Genomic DNA, 14,417 nt, shown 5'->3' with positions numbered 1-14,417 from the left:
ATATCCGACAACTGACCTCCCCTCGCATCTCATTGGTCAACATGGGGGTCACATGCCTACTCCTAACCCAATCAGTGGCAAAGTTTGCCTCCGGTTCTGACCAATCATAATTCACCTCCAGAGGCTGGGGCGGGTCACAGGTTCCTTTAAAACACTTGGCACTTCAGACCTCACAGAAGTGAGGTTGCCCTGGATAGAAAAAGGATGATGGTCAATGATTTCTCAGAAAGGTAAACAACTGTGTTTGTCACATTCTTGAAATGGTTATTCCAGGGTAACCATTCTCAGTGAACTCCAGTCAGAACTGAAGGGGCAACGTAAGTATAAACTTAGAAGACAAAGGTAAGCGTGGGGTTCCGTCTGTTGTGCTTTCTCATACCTGTTCTCTGAACAAATCATCCTTCAATAAAGAGAATCACTTTCTGCATTGGAAAAGGGGTGTAGATGGCCAAGAGATGAGGTGGGAAAGGCGCAGTGTGGCTACTAGGGTGGGATCTACCACTAACCTGCTGTGTGATCTTTTTAAATCCTGGACCTCTGCACACCTCCCTGACTTCACCTTAAAAGGAGGGAGTCTGCCCAAAGGATCCCTAATATCTCTTCTCACTTTGGAATTTGATGATTTTCCCACTTTACTCACGGCCATCTGTTATATATCCTTTGTCTCTTTATTCTCAAGCTGATAGAAATGGCATGCCAAAATTTTCTTCCTGACTTTAGGTTTCTCTTGTCCTTTAACTCTTTCTTCTCAGGCTAGAAGAGCCAGGAGAACAAGACACCTCTACATGCTTTGCAGTGTTTTGTGTTTGTTGAACTATCATTTATTAAGGACCTACATGGCGAGGCAGACTGTAGAGTGCTTTGTTTACACATAGTGAGCCCTCTGTCTTTATTTCCTTATTGGTTTTCCTCCTGCAGCTTTTGATGTCTTCAGATTTTAAGAGAGGCAGAGTAGCATTCCTGAGCTAGAGGTATTAGATGTTTAGTTTGTTATTATTGTGAGGACACGGCCAGGCCTAGTCCCAGAGGATCACAATTCGTGTGAATAAGGCAGCAATCCCAGCTTTCCAACGCCACCCACTCATTTTATAAGCACAATTTCCATATATGGCAGCAGAGTTAGAGGAAGTAAAAGAGACTAGTTCCCATAACCCGCCTTGGTCTTGGAGACAAATGACAACAGAATGTTTAACTTTAAGGAACTTTATAAAGGCAAGTGAGAGGGTTTTTTACCAGAGAAAGGAGAAACAGAAACTGAGAGACTCCGAATTTTAAGGATCGTGGAGAGTTCTTTGGACTTCTTCTTCTTCTTTTTTTTTAGACTCTCTAGCATAATTTTTCCTTAAAATTTGGTCACTGGTAATTTTTTTAGCTTTTTATGCATCTAATCAAACTGTGTTTATTCTCCTGAGGCTGGCAAGCAGGTGGCTCTAGTGTTTTAAAGGGGGAAAAAAATCCATGTGGTTAATTCTTCTTTTCACTTGGAAGCATCTTTATGTAATTTTAGAAGTCTTTGGTGTGTTGAACTTCCTGAAGAAGGGAGTGATTATTTTGCAATTAATAGCATACAAATATAGTTGGTCCATTATGGGATTGGTGGCAACAGCTAAAAGAGCATCAGCTCCTTTTACTACTTGTGCCCAATGCAGTACCAGCTCTAACAGTGATGAGGTTTGGAATTTTTATGTAACAATAAAAAGCATTGTGGCAGACATTGTTTATTGCCTAACCATCAGCCATTTCCCTGACTCCACTTCTCTTCTAATCCATTTCTGATTTTTTTTTCAAGGCAGAGGTCCATTGATTCCAGGGAAGGTATTTGTCTTTCTCAGCCCACGGATTTAATCATGATTGGTCTAGGGCTGAGCATATGACCTTATTTTAGCTAATAAGACAAAAGGGGGAAGGAAATTGGATGAACACTTCCCTTCCCAATAAAATCATTTTGCCAAATCAATGAATTATTTTCAATGATCATTTTGGGTTCTCAGCAGCATTTGCAGATTTGACTAGCATCCTCCTTACAGTGTTTTCCTCAGTGTGGTCACTGGTTTTCTTCTAGTTTTATTGCCTTCCCTTTTTCAGATACTAGACTGATTCTTCTACCTCTTCATGATCTCTAAAGTTGCGACTTCCCAGGGTTCACTGCTTGGTGCTTTTTCTGTCAAAACTCACTCTCATTCATGATTGTAACACCTTCAATAAGGTATTATGTTTAGGTTTAAATAGAATCTTTATCTACTCCCATAGTCCTTTCCCGGGCTTCCCCATTTCTGGAAAGGTCAATTACCATTCACTTGCTCTTACCAGAAAACTAGAGATTATCCTTGATTTTGTACTTTCTCTCGAATCTCCCACACAATGCAGTGGCATATGCTCTTAACATTACCTTCAAAGTCTATCTGCAATCTTATACTTCTCACCACTACCACCATTCACTGTGGTCCATGTTGCCTTCATCTCTCAGAGGAACTGCTGCAGTAATCTCTTTATTACTTTCCCACTTCCTTTGCCTCCTGGGGCAGTTAGAATTGGTTTCAACTCTCTATAAAAAAAATTAGCCAAGGTTTAAACAAGATACATTTATTTCTCTCTCATATCAGTTTGGAAGTAACAATTCCTGTGTTCTTTTGGCAACTTCATAGTGTTGCCAGGGGCCTATCTTTCACCAGAGCCTTCATCTTTCACCTGTCTTCTCTATCATTCTAGTTCAAGGTTGAATCCTAGCAAATAGTTTTTATCTGCAAGCTCGTCTCATGATGAAGCTTTAACTAGTAGGTTCACATTTCAGGCCTAAGAAAGGAGGAACAAAAGAGAAGAAAAGGAACTGTAGTGATCTTTAAGCATTTTCCTAGAAGTCTCAACTACACTTCCCTTTACATTTATTAATTGGACATAACTTGGTCACATGGTCCATGGAAATGTAATCTTTTATTCCAGGCACCAATATACAGACTTTAAATTGGAGTTCTAATTCAAAGGAGGGAAAAATAATGCATCCAGGAGTAAGAATGTAGCATTTTCTGCCACATATCTTTTTAGTTACTCCTTACATAAAAGCCAGTTAACTTTTAAAAAACTTAAATCATATTATAATACAACCCTGTTTTACCTCCTCCTATTGTGCTCAGATTAAAATTTAGTGGCTCTGTCTCTCTCTCCAACATCATCTTTTATCCTATGTCCCCCTTACTCTGTTCTGGTAGTCCCAGTTTATTCTCAGTATGCTGAATTTATTCCCACTATGGAACATTTGCATTTGCTGTCTGTTACACGAAATTGGTGTTTTTAAAATCTTGGCTCAATTCAGCATCACTTCATTCAGGTACAGCCTTGCCCCATATCCTGATGTCTTTTAAGAATGAAAAATGTAGATTTATTATCTAGAATATCTTACTTTGGAATATTTATCCAAATCATATAAAACACATTCAATAACTTATATGACTTGAATATGCTTACCTGAGAACTGAATTATATGGCAATTATAATTATATATAAATATATACTGAATTATATTTTCAAGTCAACCATTTACTGTTTGTAGACATTTTGTTGAACACTTATCAATTTCAATTTTTGAAGTTTTGCTTTTGCACTTTGAGCGTGGAAATTTATATGGTCTTGAATATTGTTCCATAGGATATACTGGGTAAAAGTTCCCTAGGATGGCTATAAATTTTACCCTGACCAATACTCTAAAATTGTTCTGTCTATGGAAACTTCCTCATGTTTAAATCTTAATGAAATATTATTAATAAATGTTTTATAACTTATGTTATTTCTGCTGTAATATTTGAATGATCTAACCATGGTTTAGAACAGGGTTTCTCAAACTTGTCACTCTTTGACATTTGGGGAAGGATAAATCTTCATTGTAGGGTACTTTCCCCTGACCCGTAAGATCTTTAGTGGCATCCCTGGTTTTTACCCACTAATGCCAGGTAGCAATCCCCTGTCATTCACGCCCCTCCCAGATATGACAAGCAAGAGTGTTCCCAAATGTCCACTGGAGACATGCTCAGTTGAGAAACATAGATTTAAAAGCTAAAGTTGCAGAAAACTTCTTACCAAAGTCCATATACTAAGTTATTAGCAGATAGGACTGGACCATGGAAGATTTCCTCAACTTGTAAAACTTTGCAGAATCCAAGCTTTGAAGAACCTTAGCTTTGCAGAACCTCAGCTTTGACACTGGTCCTGAGTAATCACTTAACTTTATGATTTGAGTTTTCTTAATTTTAAAAATGAAGGCAATGATACCTATTATATCAGGTTGCTAGTAAGATGAAATGAGGAAAGAACCTAGCCCAGTGTCTGGTATACATTGAAAAGTTCAATATTTTTTTATTTCTCTTTTATTAGTTAAAATGGAGAGATTTGGATGAAAGAGAAGTAATGTGGCTATTCCTGGCATATACTCAGCACACAAGAAAGGGGAGTCTTATGGGGCTGAGAGACAAGGAAGTTATCCTGCCCAACTTCTTAAGAGCAGAAGGGAATGTATGGTTACCAGGAAACATAAAAACACAAAATAATTGTCAAAGACCCCTGAACTTAATGTAAACTTGAGCTCATGTGTTCATAGTTCCATATGTCTTAGATATTTAATTACATTACAATTGTTAAGTCAATAAGTTACCTCCTGTAAACATTAGTTGGGCATTTCTTAATTTCAATTTTTGCAGTTTTGCTTTTGTATTTTTGTGCTTGAAAACTTAAATGCAAAATCTAATCACTTCTTCTCTTTCTGCTGTCATTATGGTTCAAGCTTCCATTATCCTTTGGTTGACTATCGCAAGAATCTCCTTCCTGGTCGTCACTCTTTCTCTGCATTATTACCTGTTGTTTGTGTTTTCAATACAAGCAATTGATTGAGGCCTTTAAACTATACATCATATCACATCTCTTTGCTCAGCAACCTGCAAAAGCACCCAGGGAAAAGCCCAAGTCCCCCGTCTGTCCCAGAGTATAATCTACTATACTCCAAACCTCCTGGCCTCCTTCTGGCTTCTGCACCATACCAAGCACACATACCTGCCTCAGAGTATTTGCACTGCTCCTCTGTTTCCCTCAGAATCATGGCTCCTTTATTTCCTTTAGTTTTCTGCAAAATTTTATCTTGTTATTGAGACCTCTCCTGACTCACCTGCATAAAATTGTGCTTCATGACCAAGATCCAATCCACCCCAGCCCCACACCTCCCTCCTACTCTTACTCTGCTTTGTTTTTATTCATATCATGTGACTTTAGCCAATACAATCCTCTATAAATACCAAAAGAGCAGAGGCTTTGCTTTCTTTGCTCTTGTATTTCCAGCACCTTGAACACTGGTTGGCACATAGTCAGTATTCAATAATTTTTTTTAATGGATGAACAGAGGATAGCAAAGACTTTCATGGATTTAAAAATTTAAACAAATGACAACAACAACAAACTCTGAGACCATTTGTAAAGTCAACGATGCAGATCCTTTGGTGCCCTATATCTACTAGACTGGTTTTCTACTGCTCTCCTAAATGTTTGTTCATAACAACTCTGACATACATAAGTAGTGTCTCTCTCCCTTTCCTTCCTTCTCAAATAGTCACGAACATTTACAATCCTCACAGGTGAGAATTATGATGCTTATGAAGGGTTATACTTGAGAAATTAACAAATATTAGACTCAAAAGAGGTAGATAACAGTTCTGGCTGCCCCACATATCTAGTCTACTCAAGTATGGGGAATATAGAAAACTGTTTGGCATCTTAAGTCTAAAATTTGCTCATATGACCCCCTTTTTGCTGCAAAGTTAAGTTCTTAGTCTCATTATGAAGTTTCCTGTGGCCCGACACGCCTCTTTTTGATGACATGTATTATCTGATGAGCACTCTACTTTAAACTATACATCACATATCACATCTCTTGTATGGGATTCTAGCATTCATTCTTTCACCACATACAATTTGGCTGACACTTGTCAGCTTTTTCTTTTTTACCCCCAACTGTCTAGTATCTTTTTCCTTCTAGAATATTACCTCTTGGCTACTTTATAGATTCTTGGTGGGAAGGGATTTCTAGAGCTTGCTTCATTAAGAAATAGTGAGAAGCTTGTTCCTTCCTCTCACACTGAAATCAAGATATGAGCCAGGCCTACCATTTTATCTGAGGCTCAAGATACCCTCCAAGATCACTGGTTCTTGGCAGGATATATGTCCTTAGAGAGGCAGGATTGAGGTCCTCATTTCCTTGCTAGTTGTTGGAAAGGAACCACTCTTAGCTAGTAGAGGATGTATTCGGGTCCCTGCCATTTGTGGTTCCTTGCCCTTGTGGCAATTTGCTTCTTCTAGTACAACAGGAGAGCATCTTCTGTGGCTTTGAATTTCTTTGAATTTCTCTTCTTCCATCTCTGACCTCTAGACTGTCTGTCAGGTGTTCACCTCATCAAGCCAAGCCCAGCCATAATCAAGGAGAAGTGCTTCCACAGGGCATGCACACCAGGGAGTGGGAATCTTGGGGTCATCTAGGAATTCTGATTACTGCAACATTTCTACAAGGATGCCACTTGGAGAAGTTTATTACTTGGCTCAAAATTAGCATATGTATCCAGAGGTAATAAGTCCAGGACAGTTGGCTATAGTGGCTAACAGCCATGGACAAAGTCATTGTCCTATTGGGGCTTACTGGGGAGCAATGTATTTGCCTGCCAAAGTGGAGGCTTAATAATGTTTGTAGAACATTAATATTGTTAATAACAATGCTTGGTAGATTCTTGTGTGTATGAATGTTTGTGTGTGTGTGTGTATGTGTGTGTGTGTGTGGTGTTACAGACACATCTGTGCATTTGGGGGTGTTTGTTTCTTTAGATGGTGTAGCTTTAGAAGTTGCCTTCTGATTGGAAGAATCACACAACAGATCCCCTCTGGCCAAAAATCTCCAGTCATGGGGGTCTGAGCCTATGTCATTGACACCTCTCATTCATCAGGAAAAGGGATCATTCTCCATCAGCCATTTGGCAAAATTGAAACAAAGTAATTGTAACACAACAGTGTCATAGGATCCATGACACCTGCTTTAAAAATAAATCTCCTGGCTTTGTCTTTCCCTTTATTTTCAATAAATGCTTCAGTATTATTGCCACTGCATTAATCTAGCAGCAGGAAACCATTATCCTATGACAACAGTCTCTCCCATTAACATTATCTTTTAATTTTAAGATTGTTTAGATGACTGCTAGAAGCTACTAAATTAAGATAAAATGAACAAAGAATTTATTTTGTTTAAGCCAAGTGTTCAGTCAAGGCAGCTGCCTCCAATCTTGACTGCTCTGGCAAAAGAGACACCATTATTTTTGTATCCGATTACAAAATAACATTTGGGTATAAGCTGAAATTTCCAGAAATCAAGACATGTTTTAAATGTCATCTGGGAAATAACCATTAAATTTTAAATTATTATTTATATTGCTTGCTGTATGACATAGTATATATTAAGAGTTGAAAATACTGTTATTTTTCTAGGAAGCAATTGTTGTAGTAAATAAAACAATAATGAAATCACAATGATGAAAACTCAATAAAGGAATAAAGGAAACATTTGTCTAGTAGAGTTTACCCTGAAAAATAATTGAATTTGGAGAATGCAGCAAAAATGAGACAGGAGGAAAATAACAAAAAACTTAAAAAGGGTTGTGATTATTGGTGATTATTATTTAATATTCTGACAGTTATATCACATTAAACAGTATCTGTAAGTTTTATATTGAATATATTACAAGCTTGTTTTCAAATAGTAACTAACTTGCCTACTATCCATTAACCTAAAAAATTCTCTTTTATTCTATCAGCTATATCCTAACACTGGAAGAGACTCTAAAATCTTCTGTGTTTTGTTCCATCTTCATCTGTTCCAATGGCCTTAGGGCTTTCTTCCCAAAGATCAGAGGCTGGAATAACTACAAATAAGGAATATATCTAAATAATTATTAGAGTAGTGATATTATACATTCAACAGTTGAGATCTGTGATTACCAACTCCCACGAGTAAGCCACACAGAAGAAAATTAATAGAAACTGAGTTTCTGTTTTAATAGAATCTTTCTGGAAGGAAAAAAGAAAAGGCTTAAATTGTGAATTCCCCCCTACTCTTAATGTAGTTCAAGTAGGCCATCAATATGTGTCCTATTTACTGATAGGTGCACATAAATTATTGTGACTTCTAGAAATTATCAAAACTTCACTGGAGTGTCATATGTAGTCTTCCCAGCAATGAGTTATAGTCAATAATTCATTCCCTGACGGAGCTGATAACAGGCAGATATTCTAATAATGTGCTAGGATTTACTACTGGACACAAGCAGTAAGTAGGAATTTCAATGCAATGTTAAATGTTATCTCAGTGGAGAAAAGCAATAAAAACAGGACAGAGGGAGGCATCTGGGTGTGATGTTTCAATGTTTTAACCCTCCAATTAGACCAAACGTATATAAAGGTAGTGTTGTTTTAAGTTTTCATTTTTTTGAAGCAAATTGTTTCCAGAGTATTGTTTTGTAATAACTTCTCCTGATCTTATTGTTGGTGAGCACAGCAGCTGGCTCTGAAAAAAAATGCTAAAACTAAAGACTATTTTATTTTTCAGTTGTTTCCCCAAATTTGAAAATGGCTTCCCTTGAATATTTTCCTTTTAGAGGAAACTTCCAAAAAATATTATCATCTCAGACAAAAGGTCTTAAATATATTTTCAGTGATTTCTTATCATACAGAGAAATCAACAAATTTGCTTTCTCTGTCAGAATGTTTTGAAGCTAGAAAAGAAGCGGTGATTCATCAAAAACAATTTTATTATGAAATTTGATTTATGTTGAGAAATATAAATGATGACGTTATAATGTGTACCTCTGTGTGGAGGGAACACATTTTAGTCAATTGAATTATCCAATTTTATTATTTTAAAAAATCCATATCTGGTTGTTCTTTTTATTCAGAAAAATTTATGATGCTGTACAGAGTAGAAATGTGTGTTTTTCAAATCTATGGACAGCTATGGATTGTACTCCCTTAATTCCAATAGGGTCATTCATTACAATTGGATGAATAAATATTATAATAATGTTCATCATCTCCTTTGGTGAGCAAATACTTTCAAATACTACATTTTATTATAAGTATATACAGAGAAAATGCTTAATTATATCAATTCTATAATTAAAAATAACACTAACTAAAGAAGTTGTGGTTGGGGCAATTAAAATTTCTGAATTACTAGCCTTTAAAAAATTTTAAACCAAGAATAGTTACAGACAACATAAGGGAGAATGAACTATGTTTTATTGCCTTAGTTTCTCTATCAATAAATGCTCATTTGCATCATTTTAAAGAGGAATGGTAATTTTATATGGAATCACTATTTTCTACTGGGTTTATAATTTTAATATATATCCTTAGTAATAACCACTTCACATATATACAGATGACCCAGTCAACTATATATCCTCTTTTGTAACTATTATAAAACTAACTTTATTCATGCAAAGATTTGACTCAATTTTAATAAGCATTGCTTGTCGACCTATTAGGCCACTGAGAAGACCTTAATGAAAATATAATATACTCACACATGTGGTCTGATGAGTTATCAGCAATGATATTTGCAGAATATCACTTATGCTTGAATTTTGTTGACAAAATTCAGTCCTAGAAATGGGTAGTATGAGTAAGCAAAATAATTTTCCTTATAAAATCATTGCTATGAAATATATTCATATATAAAGATTTACTGAGTTCTGAGGCAAATTTGGGGGATTTTTAAGGTGATGTTCCTACTCTTATATGAAGAAAACAAGTCATTTCTTGTCACTGTAACACAGAGATCTTGCTGCATTGGACAAAATGCTGGGGCACAGATGTGTTCCCTTCTTTACCATCACCTTTTCACCTTTCCTGACATCTCCAGGAGCTTTAAATGTCCTCATGAAATAGAATAATTTAAAGTAAAATGTACACCTTACATTTTTATTTCCAACTACAACAATATCCATGCTGTTTTTCACCCCTCTATCATTATTTGATTTCAATAAAATCAACTCCGTGTGTGTGTGTGTGTGTGTGTGTGTGTATTTTTGTTTGTTTGTTTGTTTTGTACTGGGGATTGAACCCATGGATGCTTAACCACTGAGTCAAATCCCCAGCCCTTTTTTATATTTTATTTGGAGACAGGGTCTTGCTGAGTTGGTTAGGGCCTTGCTAAGTTGCTGAGGCTTGCTTTGAACTCAAAATCCTCCTGCCTCAGCCTCCTGACCTGGGATTACAAGTGTGCACCACTGTGCCATGCCTCACTATGCTTTTATATTGCCCTATAAAACAGTAGTTAGGATAGAATTTCCTAAATACTGATTAACATAATTTGATGAGTTATTTACCAAATGTAATCATTGGGATTCTTAAAAAAAAAAAAAAAAGAATCTTCTAATAAGGCAACTATCTACCCTTTATCACATAAAACATTTAGTAAGATACCTATAAGGGATTTTGAGAAATCTCAAAAAGACAGTAAATCCAAAGTATTATTATCAATATTTTAAAGTCAAGATATGGTTCCTTGAAATGTAGTCTTTCAGAGATGTAGTCTTGATGCGTTGGACATAAACCCCTTACTGTGCAGTACTCCCCACCTCCATCCCACAACAGTAACACAAAGCAGTGGTACAGGTCCCAGCTGCCATTCCTCTTCCTTGGGCTTTCTCTGTTGCTATCATTCCTTCTTCTCTCCACATTGGAATTTGTCATCCCAGCCTCAAGCATTTTGGATTCACCTTGCAGGAGCTTTTTTACTTCGAGGGGATCTCGGTGACAACAATAATACAGGTGGGGGAATTTTTAAAAGTCCTGCCTAAAAAGACTTCCTTCCCAAACAGTTTTGCATTGGCTTTAAAAGGGTGAAATATTTTTTCCTGAGAAAGTGCTGGGGCATTTGTCTTGGACGTGGCCATCTCAGCATGGAAAATAGCATGGGTCTGTGTGCAAACTCTGGCTATCCATGCAGATTCTTAGAGAACTGTCACTTGGAGAACACAATGATCATATTGAAGGACTAGAGTGAGAAGAGAGGAAGATATGGATAAATCATTTCAGAAGGAATAAGGGCTTAATCTAGGACCAATATGGCTCTTACATTTAATAAAAATTCAAGACAGAAATAATTTGAGTTGCTTTATTTTCCAAGCACCATATTTATTTATTTTTTATCATTTTAAGTGAGTAGGCTGAATGATTAATGTGGGACGTCATCAGAGGTTTCTTCAACTGCTGGGCACAATATTGTATTATTTTGAGTTAGGCAATTTCACTTTACATAGGGATTATTACTTGAAGTACCGTTTTTATGTTTGTTTAAAGAATGCCTTTATACAGAACTCTTTTACCCATGATGAACTTGTATGTGTTTACACAGTTTTGGTGTGTTTTGGATCAGTGGAAATAAAAGACTGACATTGGTACCTCATTCAGGCAGGCACTCTCAGACCACAAATCTTGCTACCCAGATGAGAAAGGAATGCTAATGCAAAGAATGCAGAAATAAAGGCTACCCAGAGGTGGCGCTGTGGTTAAAGTACACCTGAATTTTGATTACAGTGAATGGATTTACTCCCTACCCTTCAGAGGAGAGATGTTAACCATTATCACTTTTGTATTTCTATAACCACAACATCAGCAAATAAAGCTCTATGGTAATACACTCCAACCCACTCCAATTTACAGGGACAAGTGTAAAGACCTAACTTCACACACAATTAGAGCCAAAACACAAAAACCACCTCCTAAATCTTAGGCCTCTGATAGCCTAGAAATCTGTATTCAAAGTTTTATACATCCTTCTCTCCCTCCTTCCATACAAACTACCTGGATTCTTTGATGAATCACTCAGTGATATCTGAAATGTGCCTGGCTAAGTTTTTAACATTTCGTTTTAGAATTTAAAAATTCATTATTGTGTACACTCTTTAGACAATACCACAATTCATTACAGAACTATGTGTTATATGTTCTATTTTTAAAAAAATCACTTTAAAAAATGAAGAATAATGGGCACTGGCTTAATTTTCTCATTTTTGATGAGAAATTAAAGCCCAAGAGAAGGAAATCTAGTTATATATGACAAATTCTAACATAATTATAGTCCACTAAGATCCTGTGTCATCTCATTTTGATTATTTTAAATTATTAACAAATTAAAAATGAACCCCAGGAATTGAAATGTTTCCTTTTGTGGGGGAGGTCTTCCTCATTTGGTTTGGGTTTTCTTGACTAACCTTCAAGGTGTATTACATCTTTTCTAAGTTGGCCTTCTTTAATCATGCCTTTCTACAGTTGTTTTTTTTATTCAGGACATTTAAAGTATTAATGCAGATTTAATGATTTCTTTAAAAATGTTTTTTATATGTGCCCAAGGTGAAGTAATCATAACAATGCAATTTTTAAATACAAATCAGTAAAATTAATTCATTTAATTTTAACATATAAGGAATTTAAGATGCTAGAATAAAGAAATGAGTATTTTAATTGGTCTTTAAAATGTCCTCTGCTTAGTTTTACAGGCAATAATTATTTTTTCTTTTGCAGTCCTAATTTTGATGGTTTAAAGGATAGAAATTCCCCAACAGACACTAAAACCATGGATGTTCAACATGTGCATTGTCTTGCCAGATTCTCCTTCAGGTTCCTTTCCTCAATCTAGCAGTACTGTGTGTAATACAATATAAGAAAACTTGTCCCACAAGGCTGGTTTTACTTAATGATACTCAGCAGAAGGGCTTTGCACTTTCATGATAATTTCCAACAGAAAAACCTCTCTGGAACTTACTAATAATAATCAGACCTAATATTAGCCTCAAATCAGAGATTTCTTAAACCTATTTGGCATGCCTCCTTGAATGTCTAGGTAGGTATTCGAGCTTCTAGGCTGAGCTTGGGCCTAGGAAAGAGACTCTCTGGTTAGCACCCTAAAAGCATTCCTCAAGTCTTGATTTATACTAGAAAGGTCATTTCTACTCTTCAGAGGCTGTGAGAGTGCAAATAACTTCCATTGCTTTCGAGGCTAAGAGTAACTCAACATTTCATCCCCCACAGTGAGGAGGAAAGTAGGGTAGGGCAATGCGTTCTCCCTTAAGGGTTTTTTTTTTTTCAACTTTGAAAATAAGGATTTTGGTATGTACATCATCAGCAATTGACAAGTATCTATGAAATGCTTACTAAGCTCTTAGTTTACATTCGGGTTAATGGGAAGTGGGAGATTTAGCAGTCAGTATTTAGGCAGGAACGTCTTTCCCTTGTTAACTAAACTTCCACTAAGATTCATAAATATCCAACATCGTGAATTAAAACAAACAAACAAACAAACAAAAAACCCTCTTTTGCGTGCTTGTGTGAGTTTAGAGCAACGCTTTGATGCAGAAAGGCTTTTCTTCCCAAGCAGGAAGAGACCCATTTCTGAGACAAAGTTTCTCAGGATCTCCTCTGGATTTGAGAGGAGGATCCCCTCAATCCCCGAGGGGTGAGCGGGTGCGGATCTTAAGGGTCCTCGCGCGCCGAGAGGCAGGTGCAACCCCGAGACCGGACTCGCGATTCCGGGCTGTGGAGGCAGCTCAAGCCGGGTACCCGGCGACCGGCGCCAGGGCCACTTCTCCCCACCTGATTCCGGCCAGTCCTGCGCCTTCCTCCGCGGGCTCCGCTGCCTCACTCTCTCCCCCGCCCCCCGAGTCTCGTTTCAGTCATCCCTTTGTCCTTCCCCGGATTGGCAGGTTTTATTATTCCGCCTGAACAATCCGGCCGCCCAGTGGCTGAGGGTCGCTGACGTCGGCGGCAGAGCCGGGGAGTAGTTGGGATTTTGTTCTGTCAGTAACACATGTGTAAGAGCCGCGGAGGGAGCGAGCGAGCCGGCTAGAGGCCAGCGCTGCCGCCGTCGCCGCCGCCTCCGAGCCGGGCAGCTGCAGCCCCGGCAGCGGCGCAGGCTCCAGCGCGCCGGGCCGCGGCCGCCCGCAGCCCCCGACTCCAGGCGCGCCCGCCTGCCGGCCTCCTCACCGGCCGCGGCCGCTCTCGGATCTTGTTTTTGCGGCTGCTCCACGGCCGGCAGTGCTTGGCCGAGCCGCCGCCGCCGGCCCCGAGCGAACGAGCGAGCGGGCGCGCGGGAGGGAGGAAGGCGGCGGAGGAGGAGGAGCGGGAGGCGCGCGGGCGGGGGCGGGGGCCGCCGGGCGGGGGGCCATATACAAAGTGAAGCCACATTGCCAAACTTGCAGCAGCGATTGCAGCAGTTGCTGCCGCTGCGCCGCGCCTGAAGCCGCGCCGCGCGGGCCGAGGGCTCCTGCAGCTGCTCGCGCGCAGCCGGAGGCGGAGGAGAGGACGAGGACTGGGACTGACAAATCTTGCCTCCCGGGCCGCCC

The 14,417-nt window shown here is 38.6% G+C and overlaps 1 protein-coding gene across 2 annotated transcripts in view; it reads left to right on the top strand.

Annotated features, from left to right (window-relative positions):
- The first annotated feature begins 209 nt into the window (after window positions 1-209).
- Lmo4 (LIM domain only 4) overlaps window positions 210-14,417 on the top strand; it is a 30,685-nt gene continuing 16,477 nt past the window's right edge. The window contains exon 1 of one of the 2 annotated variants that reach the window (XM_015504725.2): window positions 210-342. The gene's annotated coding sequence lies outside the window, so the exon portion shown is untranslated. The remainder of the gene's footprint in view (window positions 343-14,417) is intronic. The other variant, XM_048814971.1, reaches the window with a different exon arrangement.

This window comes from Marmota marmota, unplaced genomic scaffold (genome assembly GCF_001458135.2).
Source record: "Marmota marmota marmota unplaced genomic scaffold, marMar, whole genome shotgun sequence".
In the NCBI taxonomy this organism is placed as follows: Eukaryota; Metazoa; Chordata; class Mammalia; order Rodentia; family Sciuridae; genus Marmota; species Marmota marmota.
The sequence above is the reverse complement of the archived record's forward strand: the minus strand, read 5'-3'. Positions and strand labels throughout refer to the sequence as shown.